The sequence below is a fragment of the Abrus precatorius genome, unplaced genomic scaffold (genome assembly GCF_003935025.1).
Source record: "Abrus precatorius isolate BTA unplaced genomic scaffold, Abrus_2018 Scaffold9, whole genome shotgun sequence".
Taxonomy (NCBI): domain Eukaryota; kingdom Viridiplantae; phylum Streptophyta; class Magnoliopsida; order Fabales; family Fabaceae; genus Abrus; species Abrus precatorius.
The window spans coordinates 7,988,947-7,996,132 of NW_020874439.1; the positions used below are offsets into that span (position 1 = coordinate 7,988,947).

Sequence of the window (7,186 nt, forward strand, 5' to 3'; positions counted from 1 at the left end):
ATTATTTCAACATTCCTTATTGTAATTTCTAACTTTTATCCTGGATTCACGTTTACATAATTGTTAAAGGTGTCTCCAAATATATGTGCGTTTGGTTTGGCATATAAATTCATATTTGCTTCAATGCTGTTATTGGTTGTAACTTCTAAATTAAATTCACGTTTACAGATTTTATAATGTGTTTTCAAACACAAGTTAATTGGAATTTCTTTTAATTAAATCAATGAACAATGCTTTCTTATTCTTCATCTTCCAAGAAATCCAAATCCCAAAGGATATACGACGTGTTCATCAATTTCAGGGGAGAAGACACTCGAAGGAACTTCGTGTCTTTTCTCTATGCTTCCCTCTCGAACGCTGGAATCAACACTTTCCTTGACGACAACAATCTTAGAAAGGGACAAGACCTGAGAACAGAACTGTTGAGAGCAATAGAAGGGTCCGAGATATGTATTGTGGTTTTCTCGCACAAGTACGTTGAATCTAGTTGGTGTCTTGATGAACTGGTCAAAATCATGGAATGCCGCAAAAGTAGAGGTCACTTGGTTCTTCCCGTGTTTTACGATGTTCCTCCGTCGTATCTACGTTATTTGGACACAGAGGCTTTCAAAGGATTTAAGAGATACGAAGAGATATGGGTCAATGATGATATGAATCTCAAGGTGGAACAATGGAAGGAAGCATTGACAGAAGCTTGTAATTTGGCTGGTTGGGATGTGAGAAATTACAGGTATGTACGTCTATATTATGTTTTTCTTTTATATTGGAAAGAGTAATTTATAAAATTACGAGAATAAGTTAGTTTAATAATTCTTGAAAGTAGTATAATGTTATTTTAAATCGTAAGATTATCAAATGATAGTCCTTTTAGTTCTTAAAGTTTCAAGATGACAATCATTTTGATAATTAAAATTACAATAATTAAGACTAAAGTGAGCTATTTGATAATTTAAAGAACTAAATTTACTGTTGCTCATAATTTTAGGGAATAGGAACTAATTTACTTTATTTCTCTTTGGAAAAACCATGATCATAAAAATTTATGAATTGTCTGTTGTGCTAATAGAAGGTTTAGTAAAAAAAAAAAGTGTTTGCATGAAGGTGGATGGGGATGACAAAATGACAATTAAAATTTTATTTCAGTAAAAGGTTTACATTTAGGGCTTATTTAGATTTTTTTTTTTTAAATAACTTATGAATTTTGTAAATTATTTTCAGCTCGCTTATTTCAATAAATATCTTGGTATATTTTCTTAAAATAAGTTATTTTCATTTTATCTGAATAAATTCAAAAAGAAATTACATAAACTGTGTATCTAAATGTACCATTAATGTAATAATACATTACTAAAGTAAAACTTTAATTTTTATCAGTAAATAACACAAAAATACCTAAGTAAATGTAATTAAATTTTGTACTTGACAAAATACATCACAGTTAAGGCTTTACAATAGTGAGCATTTGCCCTTGATTTTGTTGACTCAATTTAAAATTGCTTCAAAAGAGTATATTTTAAGCTTCCAATTTTCATAATTTATTATACCTTTTTTATTGATTTTTTGTGATATTGGTTGTTGCAGTAACGAAAGCAATGTTGTGAAGGATATTGTTGGTGAAGTATTGAGAAAGCTAGACAGAGCATGCCTGTCTATTACAGACTTTCCAATTGGATTGGAATCTCGTGCGCAACATGTAATTCAATTTTTAAGAAAGAAAAAAAAACGAGTTTCTATAGTAGGAATATGGGAAATGGGTGGAATTGGTAAAACAACCATAGCCAAAGTCATCTACAATGAAATTTGCCATGAATTTGAAAATAAAAGTTTCCTTGCTGATATTAGAGAAGCATGGGAGAAAGATGGGGGCCAAATTGATTTAAAAGAACAACTTCTTTTTGATATCCTTAAAACGGGAAAGCTGAAGGTGCATAGCATTGAGTGGGGGAAAGCAAAGATTAAGGAAATATTTAGCACAAAAAGGGCATTTATTGTACTTGATGATGTGAATAAGTTTGAACAATTAAATGCACTGTGTGGAAATCGTAATGATATTGCTCAAGAAACTATAATAATCATTACAACAAGAGATGCACGTCTACTCAATGTCCTCGAAGTTGACTATGTCTATCGAGTGGAGGAATTGAATGAAAGTGAGTCCCTTGAGCTTTTTAGTTGGCATGCTTTTAGGGAGGCAAGTCCAAGGGAAGACTTGCTTAGACTCTCAAGAAATGTAGTTGCTTATTGTGGAGGACTACCACTAGCCCTTGAAATCCTTGGATCTTACTTGTACAAGAGGAGAAAAGAAGACTGGCAAATTGTATTATCAAAACTACAAAGGATACCCAATGATCAAATACAAGGGAAACTTAAGATAAGCTTTGATGGTTTAAGGGATCATGTGGAGAAGGATATATTTCTTGACATATGTTGTTTCTTTATTGGCAAGGATAGAGCCAATGTCACAAAGATACTAAATGGCTGTGGACTTGATGCTGAAATTGGAATATCAATCCTCGTAGAAAGGAGCCTCATAAAAGTTGAAAGGGATAACAAACTCAGAATGCATGATCTGTTACGAGATATGGGAAGAGAGATTGTTCGTGAAAGTTCAACAAAGGAACCTGAGAAGCGTAGTCGATTGTGGTTTCACGAGGATGTACTTGATGTGTTGACGAAAAAGACTGTAAGAACGTTCTTTATATACAGTTTGGATATTTTTCCACAGACTTCTTTGCTTTTCATGTTCAGTACATGTACACTTAGGATGCAAGTTTCACTTTCTAGTGAGCGGAAAAGAAAGTTTGCTTTCTTATTTTCCTGCTTTTTTCATCATAGGGTACACAAGCTATTGAGGGACTGACTTTGAAGTTACACGGAACCAAAAGATTTTGCTTCAATGCCAATGCTTTTAAGGAAATGAAGAGATTGAGACTATTGCAACTTGATAATGTACAACTCGTGGGAAATTACAGGCATCTGTCTGAGCAATTGAGATGGGTCTATTGGGAAGGGTATCCTTTAAAATACATGCCTAACAACTTTTATCTGGGAAATGTAGTTGCAATTGACTTAAAACACAGCAATCTGAAACTAGTTTGGAAGGAACCCCAGGTATATCTTACATGCCGTTTTCGTTTTAAACTGAAAGTCAATGGTGATTTTTGTTGGTGCCACTTACCTCCATTTCATTTCAATTTTCTTTTCTAATTATTTTGTTGAAAATACTGTCTTCTTGCAGTTGCTAGAGTGGCTAAAAATCCTCAATCTTAGTCATTCCAAGCACTTGACGGAAACTCCTGACTTTTCAAAACTACCAAAGCTTGAAAAACTCATTCTCAAAGATTGTCCAAGTTTGGCAAGGTGCACCAGTCCATTGGAGATCTCCATAATCTTCTTCTAATAAATGTAAAGGACTGTACAAGCCTTAGCAATCTCCCTAGTGTGACATATAAGTTGAAATCTTTGAAAACTCTTATTCTTTCGGGTTGTTCAAAGATTGACAAATTGGAAGAAGATATAGCTCATATGGAATCCTTAACTACTCTAATAGCCGAAAATATTTCTGTTAAACAAGTACCCTTTTCAATAGTAAGATCAAAAAGCATTGGATATATATCAGTATGTGGATATGAAGGATTATCACGTGATGTTTTCCCTGCTCTAATTTGGTCATGGATGTCACCAACATTGAATCCCTTATCCTATATTTGCTCATTTGATGCAATGTCATCGTCTCTAGTTTCCATTGATTTTGGAAATGACAGCTTGTGGGATCCATCACCAATGGTTAGTAATCTTTCAGAACTTCGAAGTCTTTGGGTGCAATGTGACACGGAGTTTCAACTATCTAAGGAATTGAGAACAATTTTGGATGGCTTATATGGTGTAAATTTTACTGAATTAGAAATAACATCATATGCATCACAAACCTCGGACACTTTGAGGTCTTATTTGATTGGAATTGGAAGTTACCAAGAAGTCTTCCATACTCTCAACAAAAGCATATCAAAGGTTCCTCCATTCAATCTTTGTCTTAACTTTACTATTCCTTTTTGCTATTAATTAAGAGAACATGAAAAAATCATGGTAAAAATATCTAAAGGAAACTTCCATGCTTGCCTTCGTTTAGATCCTTTCTTTTCTTGAATCACACTGCAGTGTCTGACAGTACCGTATTTCAACATTCAACAAGCCAAGTTTTCTTGCTCATAAACACTATGAAATCAATTCCCACTTTGTTCTTTCTAAGCTTGCTTCATATTTGGTGTATTTCCATTGATCATAAAAGAATAACCAAAATAGAAGTGCGTGTATGATGTAAACAGAAATGTGTCCTAACATTTTGGTATTTATGGTGGACACAACAAAACTTTTAACTAAAATCGTTTCAATTAGTAACGATATTTATATTTTTCCTCATGCATTGCACAATCATTTTCTAAAACTGATCATTATTCTGTACAATGCAGAATACAAATAATATATGATTTAGAGTAGCAACATAATGGCAGAAAAGGAGTCCATTTCAATAGCATAATTACACAAGCAACTAAAGTTTCTTGTTTGTGGTACAGGGATTGACAACCAATGGTTCATGTGAAGAAGTTCTTCTCCCAGGTGATAACTATCCTTATTGGTTGAGCTATACAGGTGAAGGACATTCAGTGCTTTTCATAGTCCCTCAAGATAGGTTTTGTCACATGAAAGGAATGACTTTGTGTGTTCTTTATTCATCAACCCCTGAAAACTTGGCATTTGAGTGTCTCATTAGTGTCTTGATTGTTAATTACTCAAAGTGCACCATACAGATGTACAAGCGAAGCACAACAATTTCCTTTAATGATGAAGATTGGCAACACTTGGTATCACATCTAGGATCTGGTGACAAAGTGGAGATTTTTGTAACTTTCAGATATGGATTGTCTGTCAAGAAGACGACTATCTATCTGTTGTATGATGAATCAATAGACATGGAAATGGTGCCTTCTCCAAAGCCAAAGAAAGAGCTGAAGAAAAATGCCTTTGTAGGATTCATGAAGAAAATTGTGTTGTGTAAGTTTCACCAGATAGAGGTTTCAACATTTTTTGATTGTGCATTGCCAAAGTCATAATGTAGGATTCCCTTACACTTTCTAGGAGGGAAGAGGGACCTTCCTTTTTTGCGGACAAAAAGAGCTGAAATTCATTAATAAGGTTCTTAAAATTTTGTCAAGAATTTATTTCGAATTGTGTTAGATTTCATGGTTGTTCGACAAGGTGTGATGCAATAGAACTGTAGTTATTTGGTGGATAACAGTATACTCTTACTGCAGTTTAATCAAACCAACTTTAGGCATTCATAGGGTTGGAATTTCTTGAATCCTTTTCGTCTATTTAACACATTAGTGTGCTGAAAGTGCCTTTATTTTTGGGAAGTAAATGCAATTTTGCAAAACATACGATATTTGGGTGTTTCCTTAAATTTAGATTGGTACCCTTTTGCTGTTGCGGAATTAGTAAAGGGGTACTCTAACATGTTATTTTTTATGAATATGACATGATAAAAACTAACATAATAACTTTTTAATTACTCATTATTATTAAAAACTAAAAATATTAAATTTAAAAATTAAAGGATAAAACTAAAAATTAGTAAATAAGTATATTTCAAAGTGACATGAGTGAGCTAATTTCATGTGTAGTACATATAAAAAGATGTTTTAAATATCAGAGAAGAACTTAAATCTCAAAGCGATATCAGCATTAAGGTGTCTTTATCTTTTGTTTATTTCGGAAGTACTTTTTAATATATGAAATTATTTTTCTATTATAAAATAAGTACTGATACATTAATTAATTACGTAAAATTGTTAATTTAAAATTTAAATAATTTATAAAAAGTATTAATCTTGTTTCTTGATTAATATAAATATTTAATTGGTTAGAAAGTATAATTATATTGATTTTTTAATTTTTAAAAATAACAATAATACTATGTTAAGGTAATATTCACTTCTTTCTTTTAGTCTACTGTGTGACCAATAATCAAATACCAAGTATCAATTATTAGTCCTTGGAAAGCATATAAGATGCAGCTAGAACGTTGGACTGAAAACAGAGCCATATAAAACTATATTTCTAAACACTTTGTAATACTTTGCTAAAATATTTTTTTATATACTCATTATTATTATTCTCTGTGGAAGCATCTCCTTCACCTTCTCGAACATTTTATACCGGTGTGTATTGCCTATTTTATGTAGATATCACAAAAGAAAACAAATAAATATCTAACTTGTATCGATTATAAAAGATAATCATAAATTGGTAAAAGAGAGAAAAAATATGTATATGGAGGCTTTTGAATGGATGCAAACCACACTAAACACCCACAACTACCAGAGAGTTACTACGTCAAGACCATCATATTTATTGTATTTGCTTGCATTTAGAAGAGGATTTAATGTATCTAGAAAGCGCTATATTCTTGGATTTTTATTTTCTTAAACATATGTTAATTTTCAGGAATCAAACAACAAATATATATTCAGCCATTAATTTTGACAATAACTATATTCAAGCACAAATTATTTATTTTAACAATATATATATATATATATATTAATATTATTATGATTATTACTCTTTAGACTACCTAATTGGTGATTTAAGAAACTAAATAAGTGTTTTATATTAGGATTCAAAGACATCTTAAACTTTAATAAAATATTTTTATAGTTTCATTCATCTTTGTTGTCAGATTGGTGTATTTATGTGTATTTATTATTTTATTTGAATTGTGAATGTATATACTTAAAGTGTATGAATTATTCATATATTAGAATGTAAGTGTAAAGGTTGTATAGTTGTCGGTTAAGGAGCAGTTTACTTTCAAGTGTTGTGTTATGATATTGTAAAATGTGATGAGAAAAGAGGGTTAGAAATTGGTTGTTAAGCGAGTTGTACATGAGATAAGCTAGGGAATATGATCGAGAATTAGTATAATCTCATTTGGGAGAGAGATTGAGAGTTATGGGTGCAGGGTGTCTAGCTCAAGTGAGGTAATTCTTGCTCAAGCGAGACTAGGTCGTGCTGAATCAGGCAATATAGAGAGTTCTCGCTCAAGTGAGAATGGATGGAATCACCCAAACTGTCCTCTCACCCAAGCAAGAAGAGATCTCACTCAGGCGAGAAGTGACCTTGCTCA

General features: G+C 32.1%; 1 pseudogene; it reads left to right on the forward strand.

Moving 5' to 3' along the window:
- Positions 1–230: 230 nt before the first annotated feature.
- Positions 231–5,111, forward strand: LOC113850731 (annotated as a pseudogene).
- Positions 5,112–7,186: the final 2,075 nt, after the last annotated feature.